The following is a 26812-nucleotide window of genomic DNA, read 5'->3' as shown; positions in this document are numbered from 1 at the left end:
CTCAGGTTGGTCGATAGCATTTGAGGTTCCTTCACCACTTGACTCTTGAAGTTCTTCAAGGTCAATTTGCCTCCCACTGTCCGCTTGGCTTATGAATTCTCTCTCACGAAAGACTCCTCTTCTTGCTACAAAGACCACATTATCACTGGGTCTGTAGAAGAGGTAACCAAAGGATCTTTGTGGGTAGCCGATGAAAATACACCTCTCACTTCGAGGTTCAAGCTTATCATGAGTCTCACGCCTCACGAAAGCTTCACAACCCCAAATCTTGATGTGGTCCAAATTGGGAACTTTCCCAGTCCACATCTCGTGAGGTGTTTTGGCAACCTTTTTAGTAGGGACTAGATTAAGGATATGGGCGGTAGTCTCTAAGGCATACCCCCAGAAAGAGATTGGTAACGAAGCTCGACTCATCATGGAACGAACCATATCCAACAAGGTTCGATTGCGCCTCTCAGCTACACCATTCAACTGTGGTGTTCTGGGAGGTGTCAATTGTGAGACAATCCCACATTCCTTAAGATAGTCAAGGAACTCAATGCTAAGATACTCTCCTCCCCGATTGGATCGGAGCATCTTGATGTTCCTGCCCAATTGATTCTCCACTTCCTGCTTAAACTCTTTGAACTTTTCAAAGGTTTCTGACTTATGCTTGATTAAGTAAATATATCCATATCTACTGTAATCATCAGTGAAAGTCACATAATAGCGATTAGCATCCCTTGTAGCAACTCTGAAGGGCCCACACACATCCGTGTGTACAAGGTCCAACAAACCTTCACCCCTATCACAAGTACCTATGAAGGGTGACTTTGTCATTTTTCCAAGCAAACAAGACTCGCAACTATCATCTGACTTGAGGTCAAATGATTCCAAGACTCCAGCCTTTTGGAGTTGGCCTATGCACTTCTTGTTAACATGTCCAAGACGACAATGCCACAAGGATGCCTTATTCAAGCAATCTGAAGAATCAATATACAACACATTATTTCATAGATTGTCTACAACATTCACGGCTTCATATACACCATCACAAGGTAATGTTTTAAAGTAAAATACATCATTGTAATAAACATTAACAGCACCATTTTTATTATCAAATGAAAATGAAAAACCTTGTTTGTACAAGCCATGAAAAGAAATAATATTTCTCGCCATTTCGGGCGAGTAACGACACTTATTCAAATCTAACATTAACCCATTATTAAGCAATAAAGAATAAACTCCTATCTTGGTAACAGGTGATGCTTTCCTGTTGCCCATGACTAAGTTTATCTTCCCGTGCTCCACTTGCTCACTTCTTCTTAGTGCCTGCAAATCAGTACAAATGTGAATACCACAACCTGTATCAAGCACCCAAGAATTAGCATTAGATGAGTTATTCGACAATATTGTGTAAATACCTGCATGGGTGGGTTTAACCTTCCCATCCTTTACATCTTGCAGAAATTTAGGGCAGCTTCGCTTGAAGTGTCCCTTATCTTGGCAATAGAAGCACTGTGCTTCCTTTGGGTTTGAAGAAGGAGTAATGGGACCTTTCTTTGTCCCACTTGAAGAGGAACCATCAAGAGTCTTACCCTTGGTACCCTTCGAAGGGTTTTTCCTCTTCTTACCCTTTCCCTGCCCAATAGCCAGAACAGGGGCTGTTGAAGGAGTAGAAGTAGAAACCGCTTTACCCTTAAGGCCATTTTCAGTTGTGCTTAAGAGTCCTTGAAGTTTGCTAAGTGTGACTTCCTCCTTGTTCATATGATAAGTCATACGAAACTGATCATAACTTGGAGGTAAGGAATGGAGAATGATGTCAATCACCATTTCCTCAGGAAAGTCAACATTTAGCTTCAGCAACCGGTCAACGAACCTTTGCATCTTCTGCAAGTGACCGGTGATGGGTTCACCATCCTTCATCCTTGCGGTTATCATGGAGGAGATGATTTCATACCTCTCCTGACGCGCGCTCTGATGGTACCTTTCCATCAGATCCAGGTGCATCTCATAGGGGTAGAAATCTTCATTGGATTTTTGAAGTTCAGGAGTCATGGTGGCCATCATGATGCATGCTACTTTAGTAGCATCCTTTTCATGTGCAACAAACTCCGCAAACTCTTCAGGAGTAGCAGTGGCTTCACTCACAACCTTAAGCTCCCTATCGAGGACATATTCTTTGTCCTCATAGCGGGTAATCATTCTGATGTTTCTGATCCACTCATTGAAATTGGATCCATCAAAGATGACCTTACCACACAAGTTCATAAGGGAAAAGGAGCCTGTTGGGTTTGAGCCAGAAGCATTGTTGGAAGACATCTGAAAGGAAAGAAAGACAAGTTTCATTAGATTAGGAATCCTTAATAATTCACCCAAATGAAATATTAAGGCTAGGATCCAACAAACTATTTATAGTTGGAAGAGGGATGCCGTAATCCATACTATAAAATATTTGAAGGTAGGTAAACGACGATTTACCAATTTCCACCATAAGAACGAAATATTTTATTATTAGGTTTTATTGGTTTTGAAACTCCTAGATCTTTTGAGATACATTGAACTTTTCAATGGCATATTTGAATCTCGATTGTGCCCTCTCAAGTTTGTGACTGGGATGCCGAGGATCACAAACAAGGTGTGAATAACCATACAAATTGACTTGGTACCCTCAACAATATTACCTAATCGATGTGTCGGTTAACCACACACGCTCCACCGATCTATAATAAAGTTAAGTTACCCTTTGCCACTCTTACTAGTCCATGTTAGTGTGCCGGTTAACCACACACGCTCCACTAACGACTTGGTAAGGTACAAAGTGTAATTTTATGGGCTAGCACCAATTTCATATTTTCCTAAAGTAACTAAGATTGGGAATTTATAATGTATAGTTACTTTATAATTCATTATACTTTTAACGAGTATTTAAAGTCGTATCCTACCCGTTCGGCTACCGACCCTCCACCGATCAAGGAAGCGGTGGGTGAGAGTGGACACCCATTAAGTCACCATTTTATAGGCAACAACCTTATACCCCCCTTATAGACCGGCTTCGTGAATGAGGCCTACTAACGGTAAGAATGACATATTCTTATACATATCTATATAATAAAATTATAATAATAGTATAAGTGTTGATTTTTAAACTTTTTAAAAATCTAAGGTTTAATTTGGAATTAAAGTATTAAAGTGTAAGACTTTTCAAATTCCAAAACTTGAGGGCAAGATTTGAAACTATTCCAAGTCTCTTCAATTTGTAACTTATGAGTTTTAATGGTTCATAAAAATGAAGACTCTTCATTTTATGAAACCTCTTTAGTTCTTTAATTATAATTAAAAGAAGTGACTTTTGGTTATCCATAACTTGAGGACAAGTTATGGACACCATCATAGCCATTAAGATCATGAATTAAACACATATGGAGGTTACACATAATTCCTATGATCTTCTAAACTCATATGAACACAAATTCATGTCAAGCAATTTCAAGAAAATCATATAAACATATACAATACTTGAAAATTGATAAAAGTCATGTAAAATGGGTTAACATAATCATTATCATTTTGAAAAACAGATTTTACAAGTCCAAAACAGATTGGGATAATGATCTTAATCCATTTCCAGCAACAAAACTCGAAAAAACTGCCCAGCACGCTCCTACTCGCCGAGTGCATTATTCTACTCGTCGAGTAGGATGAATTTGTTCATGGACTCGGCGAGTCCTCCCCATGGACTCGGCGAGTCCAGTCGTCAGAGTGCAGAATTTTCGATTTTTAAGCAGTTTTGCAACAAGTATACAGAAAACAATCCTAGGCTCTGATACCACTGATGGGATTTTGAGCATTCTAACACTTCCTAAGTGTACATGCAACCCTAATAACCTTGAATCTATGTTTTCTCTATATACATGCAAATTTCTTTTCAAGGTTATTTCCTAACTAGCATGGCATGGGGATTACATAGAACATAAAACTAGTAGAAATACATACCTTGTTGTTGCTTGGATTCCTTCAAGACTTTGTGAGCCTAGCAACCCAAATGTTGTGCCTCAAATGCTTCACACAACACCACAAGACTTGGAATAACTTGAGAGAATACTTCTAGCACTCAAAATCGGTTATGCCCTCTCTAGTAACACTAGGTCACGATTTTGCTAGCCATAAGGTTCCTTTTATAGTGTTGTCACAATTAGGGTTTACACATGAATGCCCTTAATTGTCATGTCTCTTGATTTCTCATGACCCATGGGTTTGTAACTCCCATGGACTATCCATGGAGCTCCATATGGTTATAACCAAACCCATAAACCATGGATCATTAATCCACCATAAGAGAATTGATGATTGTCATAATCAACCCTATATATTTAATTAGTCTCACTTTGATCACCAAATTAATACTAGATTAATACTTGATCAATACTAATGAAATAATACTATTATTAATATATTAGAACTCATAATATATTAATAATCATAAGTGCCTTATTCTCTCATCTAGTCTATCCAAGTATTGCAATGTCATGCAACCCAAATTGACCATGCCGGGTAGGGTCAAGTACATACCAAATAAAGTTATGGACTTAGACACTATATCCAACACATGGATCATATGTAAATGAAAGGTCATGGGTATTAGGGTTTACATGGATGTAACTCTAATCCTCCATAATATATAAAGGGGTCCTTGGCTCACAAAATTGGAACAAGTGTGTGAAAATAAGAGTGGGCCGATTTTAGTGTGCATACATATTCTCTCAAGTTCTTCCAAGGTGTTTTGGTGATTTGTGATTCCATTTGAGGCTTCCACACTATTGGGGCTAAGCTCTTAAAGCTTGAAGACATCAAGCTAAATCAAAAGGTATGTCATCTGACTAGAACTTTGTAGTATAGGTGCTTCATAATATGCTAGTTAGGATGAAACCTTGGAATAGTTAATATTTGCATGTATAATAGAGAAAACATAGATCCAAGGTTTATAGGGTTGCATGTACACCATAGGAGTGTTAGAATGCTCAAAACCCAAAAGTCGTATCAGAGCCATGGGTTGTTTTCTGTTATATTGATGCAAATGTTTTATTTTCAAGTTGAAAAAAAAAGGAAAAAAAACATGACGTTTGTCAAATTTTAAGATAATTACTTGTTTTTGTGAATAACTAATTATTTGTAAAATTTGAATCATTTGCTATATGAGTTGAATTAGGTCAAATTTAGTAAAAGATAAAATGATATGATTATTTTATTAGTTTTAAAAGTTTGATCTAAAGAGTTTTTTGAAACCTCCATAAGTTATGGATATGAAAAGATTTTTAAAAAAATTGATTCAAAGTTTTTATGGAGTTACAAAACTTGGTCTTAATGTTTTAAAGAATTCCATAACTTGTTCTTAAGTTATGGAACATGAAAAGTTTCATCATAAAACAAGTATTTAACTCCATAAGTTATGGAATCCAAAAGTTTTCAAGAGTTACAAAACTTGCCCATAAGTTTTGGAATTTGGAAAAAGTTTTTTATGATAAAAAAAAAGAATTGAATTCTAAAACTCTTGGCTTCATAACTTAAACAATTAATTAAATGGTTTTAATTTTGAATTTAATAATTGGAATTATGATGTTTTTATTGAATAATTCAATTAACTCTTATGGACTTTATTAATAGATAATTAAAGTGTTTAATTAAAAGAGAATTAATAATTCCATAATGACATGGTTTAAATTTAATTAAATTAAGAGTATAGTTTAATTAATAGATTAAACCACCAAGTATTTTAAATGTCTAAAATACACCCTTATACTATTATAATATTAAAAGTTTAATATATTATATGTATAAGAGCAAGTCGTCTTACCATTAGTAGGCCTCATTCACGAACCGGTCTATAAGGGGGGGGGGGGTATAAGTTTACTGCCTATAAAATGGCAGTTTAATGGGTGTCCACTCTCACCCACTGCTTCCTTGACTGGTGGAGGGTCGTTAGCCGAACAGGTAGAACAAGGACTATAATTCTCCCTTCATTATAAGTATAATGATAAATACTAAGTAACTAAACACTTATAAATTCTCAATCTTAGTTACTTAGGAAAATGTGAATAAGGTGCTAATCCATGAAATTACACTGTGCACTTTGTTTAAGCTGTTAGTGGAGCGTGTGTGGTTAACCGGCACACTAACCTGGACTTAACAAGGTAGGCAAAGGGTAACTTAATTTTTATCATAGTATCGTTGGAGCGTGTGTGGTTAACCGGCACATCGATTGAGGGGTAAATATTAAGGGTACCAAGTTTATTTGCATGGTTACTTCACACCTTGTTTTGTGATCCTCGGCATCCCAGTCACAAAACCTGAAGGGCACACTCGAGATTGAAACATGCCATTGAAAAGTTCAATGAATCTCAAAAGAATCTAGGAGTTTCAAAACCAATTAAAACCTAATAATACATTTCGTTTATCTTGGTGGAAATTGGTGAATCGTCATTCCCCTACCTTCAAATATTTTATAGCTTGGATTACGACATCCCTCTTCCAAGTTATAAAATAGTTTGTTGGGTCCTAGTCTTAATATATCATATTGGGTGTTATATTAAGGACTTAAATCAACTTTACGTGAATTTCTCCCATTGTTGATGTCTGGTTTAGACAACAATGATCTTCCCAAACCAAGCTTTCCTAATGAATATGACTTCCCGAGTTTGGCTCTTGGAAGTCATACTTCTCTTCCTCCACCTCCTCCAATTATTCGCCCTAACCCTCAAGTTCAAGGTCACTCAAGCCCTAATGGCAAGCAAGGTCTATGTGTGATCACATCTTAGAGATGAAGTCACATATTGACAAGCCGGGAGAGTTGGGTGTCAAAGTCTTGAGAAAGTTGGATGTTCAATCACTTTCTAAGTCAAATAGTGAGTTCCTTTGGGACTACTATGAAACAGACTATGACATGAACCTTAATGATCATATCTATTTGCTTGGTGCTGCTGAATCAGCAATGATTTGGAACGACAGTAAAGTAAATTTGATTAGAAGATCAACTTCCCAAAAACTTTATGGACAGTGACAATGGTGACACTTGAAATCCAGAAAAAGCATTCTCTTCCCAATGGAAAGGGATTGGCCATAGTCAACCTGGTTGACCAAATGGTAAAGAGAAAGGCTAAGTCTGAGATTGTCCTAAGGATGTTAAAGTCAATAAGTTTGACTCTACATCAGGTAGAGCCCATTATCTAACTCTGTTAAGTTCTATTCTGAGATCCTCATTACATGATGTGACTGGGTCACATGTTGATGTTTTAAGAATTAAAGAATAGAGAGAAATCTTAAAGGAAGTATATGCTGATTCTGATCGCGAAGGTGGATTTCGATCGCATCAGAATTTTGAGCAGTTGCTTAAGAAGTTATGATATATTGCTAAGGAATAGATAACAACAATTTTCCATGTGGATTGTAAGGATAAGTTTTTCCGCAAAGTTTTAAAATAAAAGAAAATTGTTTAATTTTATTTATTTGAAGTATCCTTACAATGGCATTTGTGGAAACTTGTTGCTTATATGATTCCACTAACAACAATATTGGAAAATGGATTTGATTCTTTCATTTGTGGTAGTGTCTAAATTTACCAAATCAGGAAAGTTCCTCATCGCCCAAGTTTCAATTGGACCGAAACTTGGAATCATGCAAGTTGAATAGTATGATGAATGAGAACTTTCAAGAATTGGAAAATCAAGACTAATTACTTGTTCACATGGATGTGTGAGTCAAGTGAAGGACTAAAGTGTTGGATTAATGTCTAAGTCCATAACTATAATTGGTAAGACTTGACCCGACCTGGCATGGTCCATTTGGGTTGCATGGCATCATGCATTTGGATAGACTATAATGAGAGAAATAACACTTAAGGTTGGTTAATATATTATAAGTTCTAATATATTAATAAGGTTATTTAATTAGTATTGATCAAGAATTAATTTGGAATTAATTAAGTGATCAAAAGGAGACTAATTAAATATATGGGTTGATTGTGTTTCATTCTTATATATGTGGGCTTGTGATCCAAGATTCCTTATGTTGGACTAAGTCCATGGGGTGACCCATGGATACTCCATGGAGGTTAAAATCCATGGAGCATAAGGAATGGGTAAAGTTATGAGTTACATGGTGTAACCCTAATAGCCACCATATAAAAGAATCATATGGCTCAAGAAATCGTGCACTAATGTGTGTGTGTGAGGGCTAGACGATTTCAAGGAGTGTTCAAGTTTCTCTCAAGTTATTCCAAGTGTATTTGGTGTTGTGTGAACCATTTGAGGTTTCACACTTGGGGCACTAGGCACTCAAGCTTCATGAAGACATTCTACATCAAAGATGTATGTATTCTATCTTGTTATATTTATTATTTTGTATGCTAGATTAGGATAATACCTTGGATGTTCATAATTGTATGTATAATAGAGAAAACATAGATCTAAGGTATTTAGGGTTGCATGTACACTTAGGAGTGTTAGAATGCTCATAACCCAACAGTGGTATCAGAGCCAGGTGTTTTACTTGCAAAAGTAGCTGAAAAATTGATTTGGATGCATATATTTGATTGTTTTGGCTGGAATTGGACTAGGAACATTACCCTAAGATGTTTTTGGACTTATAAACTTGTTTTTGATGTGTTAATGTTCATGCTAATCCAATTTCTAAGATAATTGTCATAATTTCAAGATTTGTATTAGTTTGTATGTTCATGCTAATTTCTTGAAGATTGATGATTTGAATTATCTTGTTCTTATGAGGTTCTTAGATTAATAGAAAAGTTGTGTGAAATAGTTGTTTTCAATCCATTTTAATCTAAGAGTTGATTTCAAAGTGTGTTTTTGTAACTTGTCCTCAAGTTATATGAAAAGTCACATTTAAGAATCATAAAACTCATAAAAGTTGGCAAAGGTTACAAAATGAAGAGTCTAGTTCTAATTAAATGGTTTTATGATTCCATAACTTCTCCTCAAGTTGTGGAGGTTCAAGAGTCTCTTCATTAAATTAAAACAAAAAAGTGTAACCTTAATTAGTTCCATAAGTTACGATAAAAAAAGTTATTTTTTTTATTAATTAGTTTAAAGTCTTCCATAACTTGTCCTCAAGTTATGGAACTTGAAGAGTTTTTTTTTTTTTTAATTAAAACTACTTTAAACTCATAAGTTATGGAATTAATTAGTTTTGAATAGTTTCAAAACTTGCCCTCAAGTTTTGGAATTTGAAAAGTTTTCACTTATGAATACTTTAATTCCACGTTAGCCCTTAGAATTTTAAAAGTTAAAATTCAACCCTTATACTTTATAATATTATAAGTTAATAATATTTATATATATATGTATAAGAGTAAAGTCAGTCTTACCGTTGGTAGGCCTCATTCACGAAGTCGGTCTATAAGGGGGGTATAAGGTTACTGCCTATAAAATGGCAGTTTAATGGGTGTCCAGTCTCACCCACCGCTTCCTTGACTGGTGGAGGGTCGTTAGCCGAACGGGTAGGACAAGGACTATAATTCTCCTTTCATTAAAAGTATTAATGATAAATACTAAGTAACTAAACTCTTATTAATACCCAATCTTAATTACTTAGGAAAATGTGAATTTGGTGCTAACCCATGAAATTACACTTTGCACTTTGCTTAAGTCGTTAGTGGAGCGTGTGTGGTTAACCGGCACACTAACCTGGACTTAACAAGGTAGGCAAAGGGTAACTTAATATTTATCATAGTATCGGTGGAGCGTGTGTGGTTAACCGGCACACTGATTAAGGGGTAAATATTAAGGGTACCAAGTATATTTGCATGGTTATTCACACCTTGTTTTGTGATCCTCGGCATCCCAGTCACAAAACCTGAAGGGCACACTCGAGATTGAAACATGCCTTTGAACAGTTCAATGAATCTCAAAGATCTAGGACTTTCAAATCTAATTAAAACCTAATAAATTATTTCGTTTTTCATGGTGGAAATTGGTGAATCGTCATTCACCTACCTTCAAATATTTTATAGCTTGGATTACAGCATCCCTCTTCTAAGTTATAAAACAGTTTGTTAGGTCCTAGCCTTAATATTTCATATTGGGTGTCATATTAAGGACTTTAAATCAACTATCTTGAATATCTCCCAAAAAGATGTCTGGTCTAGACATTTATGATCTTCCCAAATCTCTTGAAACAAGCTTTCCTAAATGAAGATGATGTCCCATGGATATCATACTTCTTTCACCTCCTCCAATTATTCTCCCTAACCCACAAGTTCCTAAAAAGTTTAAGGTCACTCAAGCCCTATTGGCAAGGCAAGGTCTAGGTGTGATCACATCTTGGAGATGTAGTCACATATTGACAAGCCGGGAGAGTTGGGTGTCAAAGTCTTGAGAAAGTTGGTGGCTCAACTACTTTCTAAGTCACATAGTGAGTTCTTTTGGGAATCCTATGAAACAGACTAAGACAAGACCCTTAATGATCTTATCTATTTGCTAAGATCAACTTCCTAAAACGCTATGGACATTGACAATGATGACATTGGATATCCAGTAAAGCTCTCTCTTCCCAATGGAAAGGGATCGGCCATAGTCAACTCGGTTGACCCAATGGTAAAGAGAGAGGCGAAGTCTGAGATAGTTCCATTATCAAGGGTCCATAGGTGACTATTGCCAAAGGAAGGGGCATTGGTTACGAAGCTGCCAAATTTACCTAAGGATGTTAAAGTCAATAAGTTTGGCTCTACTTCAGGTAAAGTCCATTGTCTAACTCTATTAAGTACATGCTGATTCTGATCGCGAAGATGGATTTCAATCGCATGGTTCGGTGATCAGAATTTTGGGCTATTACTTAAGAGTTATGATATTTATATTGCTTAGGAATAGATAACAACAAGGTTTTCATATGGATTGTAAGCATAAGTTTTTCCGCAAAGTTTTAAAATAAAAGAAAAAGGTTTTGATTTTATTTATTTTAATTATCCTTACAATGGCATTTGTGAAAAGTTGTTGCTTATAAGATTCCATTGATAGCAATATTGGAAAAATGGATTTGATTCTTTCGGTTGTGGTAGTGTCTAATATTACCAAATAAGGAAAGATTCTCATCACCCAAGGTTCAATTGGACCAAAACTTGGAATCATGCAAGTTGTATAGTATGATGAATGAGAACTTTCAGCTTGGAAAATTAAGACTAATTCCTTATGTGAATAAGGAAAGGACTAAGGGATCGAGTACACATTCTTGTGCACTGGTCAAGTCCACCACAAAAGATCAAGAAGACTATTCATCATGATTTACTTAAGTTCAGTAAATATGGTTATACTTATAAGTTTAAGTATAAGTCTGTAGCATTGGAGAAGTTTCAATGTGAGACAGAACGAATAAGAAGAATCAAAGTATGGCAGAAAGATAAAAGATTCTCAAATCTGAACGAATAAGATTGCATAAGTTTAGTCCATATGAGTTTGGATTTGTCATTATCTTTGTCTTGTGACTATGGTTTTGACGATTCACATGGATAAGAACACATACACCATAAAATCTAAGGGTCATAAGGTTTCTCTCCGATTCATGAAAATGATGGTGAGGAAACACTTCCACCAAGTAGATTTGAAGCAGATGGCAAAAGGTCTAAACAATTGAGACTATGATTACGGCATCCCTTTTCATAGTTCTAAAATTGTTTAGACACACATGTGAGCTATCTAAGAGAGGTGTATGATTTTGATAAAGTTTTATCAAAACAATCTAGTATCAGAAATCTGAACTTTGGTAAGAAAGTCAGCTGATTTCTGAGTACATGTCAAAGCTAGTGGGAGCATAAGTGTTATGCTAATAATCATCATGTTAGTGGGAGCATGATAATTATGACAAAGGTTGCAAGTTAGCAATGTTAATTATAGAAAACAAAAGTTTCAATTCGTGAGGTTGCAGGGGTTGAAAAAGTTATTTTGCTATAATTAAGGGAGAGGAAATTATACTTCATTTCAGTTCTAAAAGCTTAGATTGAGATTTTAATCGTATTTAATCAAGGATATATATATGAATTTCATGTTGGAATGGCTCAACATAAGGAAATTCTATATATGGGTCCATTATTTGCGTTCTAAAATTCGATTATGATTACGGCATCCCTTTTCATAATCTGAATTTTGAGAACTTGGCAAATTGAAATGGAAATATTATAGCAAAAGACTGGTTTAGTCTTTATGTGAGACATCATGAATCGTGTCCCATATGCTTCGGATATAGGATCGATTACATGTGCTATATTCATCCTTTCTAAAATTTTCCAAATGCCTGGGGCATTATGAAGGGAAAAGGTCTAGAATTGGATATGACTAAAATGATTAAGCAATTGTCGAGGACAATCTAAGGTTTACCAAAGATTGGTTGCTCAAGGACAGTTGGAAGTATAATGTTAATTCTGGAAGGACCATATTGACATAATCTGTAAGGAGGAAACTCTTGTTCAGAAGTGATAGTCAAAATGGAATATGGAAATGTTTCAAAGTTAGAAATTATTCAATCTGTGTAAGATTAGGAAACTTAATGAAAGAAGGATGTTTCCAAGGAGCTGATCTCCTTTGGAATGCTCTGTAATGATTGTTGTCAAGTCTTTCTGACTTCGTGCATAATCATTAAGAGGATCAATGCATATAAGTTTAGAATCTAACAGATTTCAGTAAATGGCATGAATTTTGAATTCTTGCATTTGCAGTAAGGATTTGGGACTGTGAAAAGAGGATCATTGGAGTGATGTTCAATTGATCTATTTTACAAAGTAAAGGTCATAGACAAACATAGTATGCATACTTTGTGTATGGCATGACTAGTGTTTAGAAAACATAGTGTACATGCTTGGAGCATGGGACAACTATTGTTTTAAATTCAAGTATAAAGTTGATAAAACCAAAACAATGAATAATGAGTAATCAATATGGTGATAAATAAAAGTGTTTATTTATATTCATAGGGTTTGATACCATATTTGATTCATTTATTCTTGTGTTTCACTTTGCATGTTTTGACTTCCAGAATAACTAAGTCGCTCTTCCTGAATGATTAAGTTATTCAAACCATCCACAATCGGTCATATGTTGGAAGTAAATATGAATCAAGACTGTCATGGGTTGGTTTGTAGAGGTCCAAGTTGGTGGACAAAGTGGTGCTACAACACTCATGAGTGCTCATAAGTTCTAAGTATTGGATTCAACCCGCGCTCATTTGAATCACTTCATGGATTTTATCACGAGTGATCATGAGACGATAATATATTATATTCTTCAAACCTAGAGATATGAGTTGTTACTATGAGTTGGTTATACATTGATTGCACGAAAACGCATTGGTAACTCGATGTTATAAAACGTGCCTTTGTGTATGATTCAACAAGTAGTAGAACAAGCCATATGAGTCGAAGTTTATCCATTCCTTTTACCTTCGGGATAAAAGCGATATCGGTGGGCCCCTCGATGATTTAAAGATGATACATGTGAGTGCTTGGCCAAGCCAGGGATGATTTGATTTGTTCAATCAGTCAGTCATCATGAATCGGAAATCGGGAAACAACAAATGGACAGAGAGAATGATTGATAATCCATGTCTCAGTCCATATGATATCTAGAATGTAGGAATATATGATCCCTTATCTAATGGACAAGTCATTGACAAAGGTCAGAGTTCGTCGACAAGGTCATAGTTCGACAGAAGCTTTTGAGAGCTACGATTGCTGATCGGTTCCTGAAGTCATACGCAATAATAGTTTTAGACTTATCCAAGTGGGAGACTGTTGGATTAATGTCTAAGTCCATAACTATAATTGGTAAGACTTGACCCGACCCGGCATGGTCCATTTGGGTTGCATGGCATCATGCATTTGGATAGACTATAATGAGATAAATAACACTTAAGGTTGGTTAATATATTATAAGTTCTAATATATTAATAAGGTTATTTAATTAGTATTGATCAAGAATTAATTTGGAATTAATTAAGTAATCAAAAGGAGACTAATTAAATATATGGGTTGATTGTGTAAATCATTCATTCTTATATATGTGGGCTTGTGATCCAAGATTCCTTATGTTGGACTAAGTCCATGGGGTGACCCATGGATACTCCATGGAGGTTAAAATACATGGAGCATAAGGAATGGGTAAAGTTATGAGTTACATGGTGTAACCCTAATAGCCACCATATAAAAGAATCCCATGGCTCAAGAAATCGTGCACTAATGTGTGAATATGAGGGCTAGACGATTTCAAGGAGTGTTCCATTTCTCTCAAGTCATTCCATGTGCATTTGGTGTTGTGTGAACCATTTGAGGTGTCACACTTGGGGCACTAGGCACTCAAGCTTCATGGAGACAAGCTACATCAAACAAAGGTATGTATTCTATCTTGTTATATTTATTATTTTGTATGCTAGATTAGGATAATACCTTGGATGTTCATAATTGTATGTATAATAGAGAAAACATAGATCCAATGTATTTAGGGTTGCATGTACACTTAGGAGTGTTAGAATGCTCATAACGCAACATAAAGGGATCGAGTACACATTCTTGTGCACTGGTCATGTCCACCACAAAGCTCGTTAAGACTATTTGATTTACTAAAGTTTAGTAAATATGGTTATACTTACAAGTTTAAGTATAATTCTGAAACATTGGAAAAGTCTCAATGTATGGCAGAACGAATGGGAAGAATCAAATTAGGCAGAAAGATAAAAGTTTCTCAAATCTGAAAAGATGGGAGAGTACTTTAGTATCATGTTTGTGATCATCTTAATGATTTAGAAATCATATCACAATTAGTCCTCTAAAGGTCATCTTAGTGCATTCTTATGACTAAGAAGAGGAGTCATGAATTGTTGAAATGGTTAGATCAGGAAGATGAGTCATACTTCGTTCCAAAACAATTCTTAGAGTCATACTCCAAGATTGTAACTTGAGTGACATATCTTAAAGAAAGGTTTAAAACACTTGTCAAATGTAAGAGTAAAAGTGTCCTACTCTTGTACATTTGAAATTGGTAAGTTGTGATGTTTTGGATAAAACAAAGACCAACTAAGGCCAATTGTGTGAAGTGTTTGTCTTGATAAAGAGTCTGCACTATCTCTTGAATATTTGGCAAGATAGTCTTATATGTCAAGAGGATAGTGGGAGTCTTAAAGATCCTAAAAAGAATTTCAAGAACTAATCAAGAATAAAACCTGAGGTTCTTCACTAGCACACGACTTGAGGTTTATAACCTATCTTGTTGACATATTCTGTGCCCATTCCAGCTAAAGTTGGCTGTGCATAGGAGTTCTGAAAGTTCTCAATTGGTTGCATAACAACTTGGAAGCAATGGCAGGCCCTGTACTGCCAGGTGGCAAGAAGTTAAGATTGCATAAGTTCAGTCCATATGAGTTTGGATTTGTCATTATCCTTGTCTTGTGACTATGGTTTTGACGATTCACATGGATAAGAACACATACACCATAAAATCTAAGGGTCATAAGGTTTCTCTCCGATTCATGAAAATGATGGTGAGGAAACACTTCCACCAAGTAGATTTGAAGCAGATGGCAAAAGGTCTAAATAATTGAGACTATGATTACGGCATCCCTTTTCATAGTTCTGAAATTGTTTAGACACACATGCATGCTATCTAAGGAAAGGTGTATGATTTTGATAAAGTTTTATCAAAGCATCTCGTATCAGAAATCTGAACTTTGGTAAGAAAGTCAATAAAGTATTGATTTCTAGAAGTCCAGCTGATTTATGAGTACATGTCAAAGCTAGTGGGAGCATAAGTGTTATGCTAATAATCATCATGTTAGTGGGAGCATGATAATTATTGTTAGTGTTGCAAGTTAGCAATTTTATTTATAGAAAACAAAAGTTTCAATTCGTGAGGCTGCGGGGATTGAAAAAGTTGTTTTGCTATAATTAAGGGAGAGGATATACTTCATTTAAGTTCTAAAGGCTTAGATTGAGACCTTAATCATCTTTAGTCAAGAATATATATATGAATTTCATGTTGGATTGGTTCAACTTAAGGACTTAACAAGGTAGGCAAAGGGTGATATACTTCATTTCAGTTCTAAAGGCTTAGATTGAGACATTAATCATCTTTAGTCAAGAATATATATATGAATTTCATGTTGGATTGGTTCAACTTAAGGAAATTCTATATATTGTGTTCTCAAAATTCGATTATGATTACGGCATCCCTCTTCATAGTCAAATTTTGAAAACATGGCAAATAAAAATATTGTAGCAAAAGACTGGTCTAGAATCATGTCCTTATGTGAGACATCATGAATCGTGTACCATTTGCTTTGGGTACAGGATCGATTGCATGTGCTATAATATTTGTCATTTCTAAATTTTTCCAAATGCCCAGAGGCATTAAGAAGGGAAAAGGTCTAGAATTGGATATGACTAAAATGATTAAGCAATTGTCGAGGACAATCTGAGGTTTACCAAAGATTGGTTGCTCAGGGACAGTTGGAAGTATAGTGCTAATTTTGGAAGGACCATATTGACATATTCTGAAAAGAGGCATCTCTTATTCAGAAGCGATAATCAAAATGAGAATATGGAGTTGTCTCCATAGGTGGAAGTTATCTGTGTAAGATTAGAAAACTTAATGCAAGAAGCATGTCCAAAGCAATGTACTTTGAATATGAGACTTAGTTTCCATGGAGTTGATCTCCATTGGAATACCTTATAATGACTGTTGACAAGTCTTTGTGACTTTGTACATATTCATTACAGGAGGTTCAGTGCATATAAGTTTAAAATCTAAACAGATTTCGATAAATGATAGGAATTTGAAATTCTCACATTTTTCGATAAGGATTTGGGAGTGTGAAATTAGAATCATTGAAATTATGTTCAATTGGTTTATTTCACAAAGTAAGGATCATAGACAAACATAGAGTGCATACTTGGTGTATGGCAAAGCTATTGTTTAAGAAAAACATAGTGTACATGCTTGGAGCATGGGACAACTAGTGTTTTTAATTCAAGTATAAAGTTGATAAAACCGAAACAATGAATAATGAGTAATCAATATGGTGATAAATAAAAGTGTTTATTTATATTCATAGGGTTTGATACCATATTTGATTCATTTATTCTTGTGTTTCACTTTTCATGTTTTGACTTCTAGAATAACTAAGTCGCTCTTCCTGAATGATTAAGTTATTCAAACCATCCACAGTCGGTCATATGTTGGAAGTAGATATGAATCAAGACTGTCATGGGTTGGTTTGTGGAGGTCCAAGTTGGTGGAAAAAGTGGTGCTACAACAATCATGAGTGCTCATAAGTTCTGAGTATTGGATTCAACCCGCGCTCATTTGAATCACTTCCTGGATTTTATCACGAGTGATCATGAGACGATAATATCTTATATTCTTCAAACCTAGAGATATGAGTTGTTACTATGAGTTGGTTATACATTGATTGCACGAAAACGCATTTGGTAACTCGATGTTATAAAACGTGCCTTTGTGTATGATTCAACAAGTAGTAGAACAAGCCATATGAGTCGAAGTTTATACATTCCTTTTACCTTCGGGATAAAAGCGATATCTGTGGGCCCCTTGATGATTTAGCGATGACACATGTGAGTGCTTGGCCAAGCCAGGACTGATTTGATTTGTTCAATCAGTCAGTCATTATAAATCGAAAATCGGGAAACAACAAATGGACAGAGAGAATGATTATAATACATGTCTCAGTCCATATGATATCTAGAATGGAGGAATATATGATCCCTTATCTAATGGACAAGCCATTGACAAGGTCAGAGTTCGACAGCGGCTTTAAGAGCTACGATTGCCAGTTAGGTTTTGAAGTCATACTCAATAATAGTTTTAGACTTATCCAAGTGGGAGACTGTTGGATTAATGTCTAAGTCCATAACTATATTTGGTATGTACTTGACCCGACCCGGCATGGTCCATTTGGGTTGCACTTCACCGGCATAATTTATATGGATAGTCTTTTGAGAATAGTATATTTATGATTTATATTAATATAATATAAGTTCTAATATATTAATATGGAATCATATTATTTAATTAGTATTGATCAAGAATTAATTTAGAATTAATTAAGTGATCAAAAAGAACTAATTAAATATGGACTCTTATATATATGGAATGGGCCAAGTTCATTTAGGTTGGGCTAAGCTTTCATGGATGGTCCATGGAGCTTTTAACCCATGGATCCTATGTAAATGAAAGGTCATGGGTATTAGGGTTTACATGGATGTAACCCTAATCCTCTATAATATATAAAGGGGTCCTTGGCTCACAAAATTGGAACAAGTGTGTGAAAATAAGAGTGGGCCGATTTTAGTGTGCATACATATTCTCTCAAGTTCTTCCAAGGTGTTTTGGTGATTTGTGATTCCATTTGAGGCTTCCATACTATTGGGGCTAAGCTCTTAAAGCTTGAAGACATCAAGCTACATCAAAAGGTATGTCATCTAACTAGAACTTTGTAGTGTAGGTGCTTCATAATATGCTAGTTAGGATGAAATCTTGGAATAGTTAATATTTGCATGTATAATAGAGAAAACATAGATCCAAGGTTTATAGGGTTACATGTACACCATAGGAGTGTTAGAATGCTCAAAACCCAACAATCAAAACTACCGATACGCATTGTCATGAGGTTGATGTGAAAAAGGTAGTTATTAAGAGTTAACAGACCATTTTCTAGGATTTCATGTGCTCTCTCGGTTTCACCATTAGCGATTTCTACTTCATAGATTTCTTTTAATTTACTAGACTCATGACTTAACAATTTTCTAAATGTCGGAGTTATAAAACTTCTATCTGCTCCAGAGTCGAAGAGTATGGTAGCATATAAATTATCTATGAGAAACGTACCATATACGACCGAAGGGACCTGGATAGCCTCTCTGCTTCCGATCACAAACGCCCTGCCACGTCCTATGTCTTCTTGACTCCTTACCTTTGGACATTCTTTCTTGATGTGTCCAACCTCCCCACACTCATAGCACTTTCTTCCTTCACCACGGCATGTTCCAGTATTTGTTTGTTGATTGACTGTTGCAGGTGTTGTGCTCCTATAGTGACTAGCAGTATGTCCCATCTTCTTGCACTTCGTGCAGACAAAACAGTCACCTGGATGATGATGGTTGCACTGATTGCACCATGAAGACTTTAGTTGCGTAGGTACTGCTGTCGTGGCTGCATAATTGGTTGCCACTTCTTGTCTTTTCTCAGATGATTGTTTGGGATTCTTCCTATTAAACTTGCGCTTGTTTGTTCCAGATTTGGGAGACTCGGTCTTTGAGACTACTTATGTTCCTTGGATCTCTGTGAGGGTTAGCTGATGAGCTATTATCTTGGTGCTATCATAGGTCGTAGGCTTTGATGCGATCACCATGCCTTTGATTTGTGATTCTAAACCCCAGATATATCGCTCAATTTTCTTATATTTAGGGGTTACAAGTGTTGGACACATTACGACAAGATCATTAAATCTAGCGGTATAAGGTTTTATCTCTGAACCCTTCATGGTTAGGGTCCATAATTCTTGTTCCAGCTTATGTATCTCCTCCCTAGGACAATACTCCTCTACTAGCATCATTTTGAGCTCCTCCCATTTCATGGAATTTGCAGTATCAATTCCCATTGTATTCACATGGCTGTTCCACCATGTGAGTGCTGCAACAACGAAAGTACATGCTGCAAATCGTACTTTACAATCATCTGGACAGAAGCTTATTTGAAAGACGGACTCTGTCTTTTCTATCCACCAAGTAAAATTAACCACCTCTTCATTTCCATGAAAGCCTTTTGGCCTGCAATTCATAAAATCTTTGTAGGTACATGATCTAGCGGTCCCTACATGGCTTTCATTTCTAACTCCATCTCTTATGACATTAGATAGAGCCGCAGCAATTCTTTGAGCTATGATTTCTTCCAGTTGTGTTGTACTTATTGGGGGTTTGGTTCTGGTTGTTGTTGTTGTGGTGTTGATAGTTGGCTAGGGTTTAGCCGAGCATTACTCCTTTTAGGCATTTTGTTTTAGTTCCTATTATAACTAATAAGAATTTTATGAGTTTCATGAAGAATTAGTCATTTACTACACGAGTACTAAATACTTCAATTATTCTTCAAAGTGTAAAACATAATGGATAACACAATGATTATTGTAATATATGCTTCATATTATTACCAGCGGTTACATCAGTTTATTTAGGCTTATAAGAGAAACGTTTCTATAAACATTGCAAAATTTGCAAGGTTTTCGACATCCTTGCTATAAACTTTACTCTTCTCATCTTAACTAGTCTGATTTCTCTATTTACATAACCACTAGTTTTAGCTTATCTACCAGAAACCTAAGTGATGACCTAGCACGTCAGTGACATTAACCACTTGCTCCTCAAGTGCTTGAGTTCTCTCCTCAAGACTTCCCGTGCGTTCTTCATTTCTTGAGGTTTGATTGTAGAGCTCTAACTCTACAATCCTTGCATCGTGAGTAATCATGTCGTTATAAGCGAAATTTATACGATGATGGACATCCATCACCGATTCCTGATCTCGCGTCCTTTGTCCTTCTAGCCTTCGTACTCTTCTGGAGAGATGAGTAGCCCTTCCTTCGAGAATTTCCATCTTATCTTCAATTTTTACACTTTTCTCGAACAATTGAGATAAAGTGTTAACTTTGGAAGAATGTGGGAGATGTGGTCGAGATGATTGATCAGTCTCATACATCTTAGCAGCTCTTTCTTCCGCCACCCACCTATCAACGGTTTGTGTGATCCGTGCAGGTTCATCTTGAACTCTATGACATCCTGAAGATGTCGCCTTCTGATTCTTCTTAATCCTTTTCCATATTGGTATGGATTTACGTGCCGTCTTTTCCTTTTTTGTTCTTCCTGGAACTTGACGGTAAAGAGTGTTCAGTGGTCGTAAAGATGATGCAACCGATTCTGTCTTCTCCATTGGTTTGCTCTCTTCCATTGGTTCACTCTCTTCCCATTCGTTGGAGGGTAAAGGTGCTCCATCGTCACAAGGTATTGGATGAAAGGTGGTTGGATTTATAGGGTAGTAAGGATCGCCTACCATCATAGGGAATCAAACTTCCTCTTCTTCATCCGTATCCTCGATGATTATCCATTCTCGTGAATGTGCCATGTCGAATTCCTATACATTTTGGATCACCAAGAGTTTAGTCTATCAAATATTACTCCCAAATTAAATAGTTCATATGATCTGATCATAATAAAATGTAGTTGCGCACCTACACCTAAGTGTGATAGGATATACGCACATATAAACTTTAGTTGGAATATTTGATCTAAATCCTTGAGATCAAAAACATTCCGGGTATTAAGGTGTATTCTCATCGCGGGTCTGAGTCTTTATATATGACTCTATATTCTTATTTATTGTATTCACGCTTTAACTATTGTTTGTTACTTCAGGTCTATCTGATAAGGCTCCGGCCAGTCAGGACAGTCGAAAGGGCAAGATCATTTTAGCATATAGCCGTTCTGAAATCCAGCAACCCAAATCGACATGTCTATCCTTGTCACCGCTCCCATAAGTAGTCCTTCAGTAGAATAATTAATAATACTTTTTATTTGTAGGCTAAGGGATATACCTAAACCTAATAGAGTAAGCCCTAAACTATAGACGTGCTTTCCTAAGAAAGTACTAGTTCACTATAGTTAATAGCTCTGATACCAATTTTGTCACACCCCCAGCCATCGGCGGAAACACCGGGTGGTGTAACGTCATTCTTCGTATCACAGTTATATAACATACATTGAACAGTACTAAAGAAAATACATACCTTTATTGATAATTGAAAGTTACATAACTTTTTTCTAGAACCTATTACATAATATCCGACTATGGCATACTTCTTAATGAACAGAAAGGTAATAGTAAAACTTCTTCTGTTCGAATACATACCAGCTTTTCAAGTTCCTGAAAACACATGCATTTTAAAATACATCAACATAAAGTTGGTGAGTCCACATGTTTTGACTCCATAAAATAATACATTTTCCACATTCAAAAGTATAGTTTTGAAAGTATCATTTTGACTCTCCAACGTTTAGTATATATATCCTAGGTATAAAATTTTACTTACCAAATAAGTAGTTTACCTATAAGTCTCATATAATATGAATATAAGTGTTTGTAATTCCATACAAACGAAAGTTGCTACGTATAAATCTTATTTCAATTCTATACGAGTAAAACCGCTACGTATAAATCTTTTTCAATTCTATACGAGTATGTGTGTTAGGTATAATTATCTACTTAATATACAAGTAGTACCTAGGGTATAAGTAGGGGGGAAACTTATACTTAACATTAATACTTGTATACGACAAAGTATAATGTTTCTAACAATTTGCTACCATGAGCCTGTAACCGCTGCTATGACATAATACCTCTGATAAAACACCCTCATGATTTACCATGAGAAACAACACACTCATGATTTACCATGAGAAACAACACCGTACGCTTCATCGGCGTCGGAACAATAACAAGTAAAAGGATAGTTCATCACTCGCTTTTGGTTGACTGTAGCTAACAGTCACAAGTGGGGTGGTCAACCCGTATACTAATTATACACGACTTCCTCGCTCACACAGGATTAACGGTTACAGTTCACAGGATTTCCGCTAAGATTCCCAATCTTAGTTGATGAATACAATTACTCATGTAGACTTCGACGGCTTCCTATAGCTCTAACAACAAAAGCATTTTCATGTCTAAAACCCTAAGTTACTAGACTATGCTTTTAAACATTACTCCTAACTTCATAACATTTAGGCATTATAACAGCTATAACTTGAAGTAAAACCAGGCTTTATCTTAACATAAATCCAACAATAACAATATATAACATACCAAGTTTTATCTTGACATAAAACTAACAATAACAACATATAGCATACCAAGTTTTATCTTGACATAGAACCAATAACAACAACATACTTTATAAATTAACATATAGAACTTCCGAATATAACTTCGGAACTATATCGCACACAACATATATATAGAATTCTAAGTATAACTCAAGATCTACATTAGTATAATAACCTGATAACAGGTTGATAATAGTTGTATATATTCAAAATATTATATTTAAACAACTATATCCCGGTTAATATAACTATTTACGTTGATACTATTATACCATCATATAGACATAATAGTAACGTATATACAATCTTTAGCATGCGTTTTCCCCCGAAAATATTAGAAAGTGGGCCGTGAAACTCACCCTAGTAACGTGATTTTATGTAATCTAACCAGAAACGGTCAGCGTACGAGGTCGTCGGGGCTTGGGATGCAAGATGGCTTCAGCAAAGGAGAGAGGAGAAAAGGAAATGGTGTAAGGAATAGCTGAAGTCGGACCTGCTATTTATAGTAAGGATTTTGGACTCTCACGTCGTGAGTTTTATAAGACTCACGTCGTGAGTCATGCATGCTTATCCCGTAGACTTGCCATTTGCGTCCCTAGCTTCGGAAGATGTCCCTTTGACTCCTCACGACGTGAATCAATCCTTGCTCACGTCGTGAGTTTGGATCTTATCCCCTCGTAGCCTCGTCACACCTTCTAGATTCCGAGATGTGGCAAAATGACTCCTCACCTCGTGAACATCTATGCTCACCTCGTGAGTTCAGTCAGATTAGGGTTTCTGACAGCTGTATCTTCGGAAGGTCGTAACTTTTGCATACGAACTCCGTTTTTGACGCTCTTTATATGCACGCATAGGTATTTACAAGTACTACAACTCTCTTTTAGACTCAAATAGATAATTCTAAGACTATTTTAAATTCCTCTTATTATAGAGATTTATAGTGTTTGGTTTCTCATAACTTCTTCATGGGAAGTCAGATTCAGACGTTCTCTATATTTTTGGAATCGTATTGATGTATACTTTGAGTTGTATCATAAAGAAAGTTCATATTTGTATTAGAATTTATCATGAACTACATAGCACTCTTATCACATTAATAGTTTAACAAAATCACATTACATGATTGGCATAATCACATGTGATTGTCTATTGACCTATTTTGACTGGTGTTACAATAATTGGCAGAAGGCTCAGATAATCCTTCGAGTAGAAGACTCATCCCTACAATGGTTAGACTCAGATGAGAGTTGTGCAACATAGTTAAACCATTTACTCTGAGATTATCCAAACCAATCTGCACGTTGCTTAGTATATTTTCCAAATAATAAGCGACTCCACACACGAATCCCAAATCCCAACTTGCCTGCCAACTAACTGAAACGTCAGATCCCCGATCGGTTGTTGAGTCAAAAGACACACACAGTCGCCCCATGCTACGTCCGAAGGAAAGCCTCAACTAGCAATAATTGCCCAGGCTATCTCACCACTTATGGCTCCAACCGATCATAATAGTCCGACAAACCTGATGCCACCAACTCCAATACTAAAAGTAAATGCTACATGACCAACTATAGTCTTATATCATAACCGGCCTCCAACGACCTACCACTTCCTGATTCCATTCATGTTGCGGCCGTCCCACAGTCTTACGAACTTGCCCATCCTAGTCCAATCCATCTGAAAAAATTCATGACCAATCATGGATTTGCCACACCCGCACCGATGCATAGGGATCGGTGAATGCTACGGGCCAACCCGCAGTCTTACAACACTCCCACACTAACTGCCAACCTAGTAAATGCTACGGGCCACCCTGCAGTCTTACAACACTCCTATCTAGCCATGGCCACCGCCCATGGTCTTACCACTCATCGAACAATCCATCCATACTCATCCTGCGTCAAACACGGACCAGACTATGCGCCCAAACCGGGCTCGGGTCATGCTTGGAACCCTAAACTGGGTCCACCAATACCTGCTATCCATCAACAAGAAGGCGCAACCAATTGCTGGAAATTTCCCGAACTCCCACCGAAAATGTGAAATTCATCGAAGTTTCACGCCTGATTCGGCTTCCGGAAATCAGAACAAATCTCCCTCACTTGAATTCATCGAAGATCTCCTAGCACACAAAGTTGAAGGATTCCCAATCCATCTTACCCCCTTATGATTAAACCACTGACAACATGCGCTTACCAATGCTAGTGTTCCATTACTAGCCAAACCTAATTACCACACAACACTTGAAGACCAGAAGATCACTCCCTGAAATCTCAGCAAATCCGACAACCCCAAATGTTCTTCCACAGATGATTGCCAACCCCACCAGATCAAATGCTAAAACCACTAAACCTTGACTTTACTGAAAACCCAACCCACTAACCTTGACCATAGACGTTCCAAATGATACCCCTGAAGTGATCCCGACAGAGAACCGGAACAACCACCGAACACACTGAAATCCTCTCAACAAGATACAACCACCTCATTGACCCGCTAATCATTCATGGCATGCAAATTGCATTTAACAATTCTTGACGACAAAACTCAAACAATAACAGAGAATTAAACCAAAGATAACACTTACCCAAACTAATACAAAATTCCAAGCAAATTAAATATTGATAACAGCCAAAGAGAAGGCCAAAAGGTAACATACCCGCAATATTACTTGTTGGAGTCCTGTCACAACTAGCATTTTAGCTAGGAAATTCCGTCCTCATGAAAGCAATAACTATTGTGAGACTTGTGCTAACACATTAGAAGTATACTTTATGGTTCCTAATGGACCATGTAAAGTTAGAATGCAAATCTCTCCATGTATCTCAAATCTCTCCCAAATCTCTCCAAGTATGTGAAATCTATCCCAAATCTCCCTATGTAGTTTTTCCTTACTCAAAATCAACTCAAGATGAAAGGAGGAAACTTAGAAGGGCAAACCTAGTTAGAAACTTTCTCATTTCAGAATTTCCCTTTTTCTTGTTTGGAAAGTCCTCTCCGGCTTCGGAATTTCTTTGATCCGGAAGAACCCCCCCCCCTCCCCCATCTTCGGAACCTTCAAAAATGGCTCCAGAATTAATGTGCTCCGGAAATCTAGCATGCTCCGGAATAATCACTTCGGACAATCTCGCTTGGAGCTCTCGTGTTTGCCCCGGAAAGTGCCGCCTCGCAGCCTCGGAAGAATTTGGGTCCGGATCAGAACTGACTCCGAAAGATTTCGCAGCTCGGTCCGGACAGGTTGCCTTCGCCCTTGACTACGGAAATTCTGAATCAACTCCGGAAATCGGGACTGTCTTCGGAACTTCCCACCCGACTCCGGAAATTGGAGACTGACTCCGGAAGTGAGGTTTGACTCCAGAATTTAAGGCTTGACTCCGGAACATTGAGTAAAGCTTCGGAACTATCGAGTCTATTCTGGAACTTAGGCATCTCCTTCGGAACTCACCTAAAAGGCTTCGGAACTCATGCTTTGACTCCGGAATTTGCCCTTAGGCTCCGGATTTCGAACCATGTCATCATTTCATCATTTTAAGATATATTCCTAACACATAAAATGTGAATAAGACAAAAGCCTTTGACTTTATGATGTGATGCAAATTCTTCATTTCCCATGCAATCCCAGTTAAACACAAAATATCCACCAGGTAACCAAGAACATCTTCTCACTCCCTTATCCTCTTTAGGAGCAATCCCATTCTTTATTTTCCACCAAAAACTTAGTCACGTTCTGTGAACACCTAAGATGCTCCCAAGAGCATTCAAACTCCAATCTGATTTCTTCAAAGAAATCTCCAAAAATTATTGTAAGTATCCCCTAATTTGCTAAGTGATTCTTCACATTAATTTGTTAATATCACCATATTTACACATAAAACTATGTGTTAATATTCTTATGAAATC

Source organism: Lactuca virosa, chromosome 8 (assembly GCF_052849685.1).
Source record: "Lactuca virosa cultivar CGN04683 chromosome 8, Lactuca_virosa_CGN04683_v6, whole genome shotgun sequence".
NCBI lineage: Eukaryota > Viridiplantae > Streptophyta > Magnoliopsida > Asterales > Asteraceae > Lactuca > Lactuca virosa.
The sequence above is the reverse complement of the archived record's forward strand: the minus strand, read 5'-3'. Positions refer to the sequence as shown.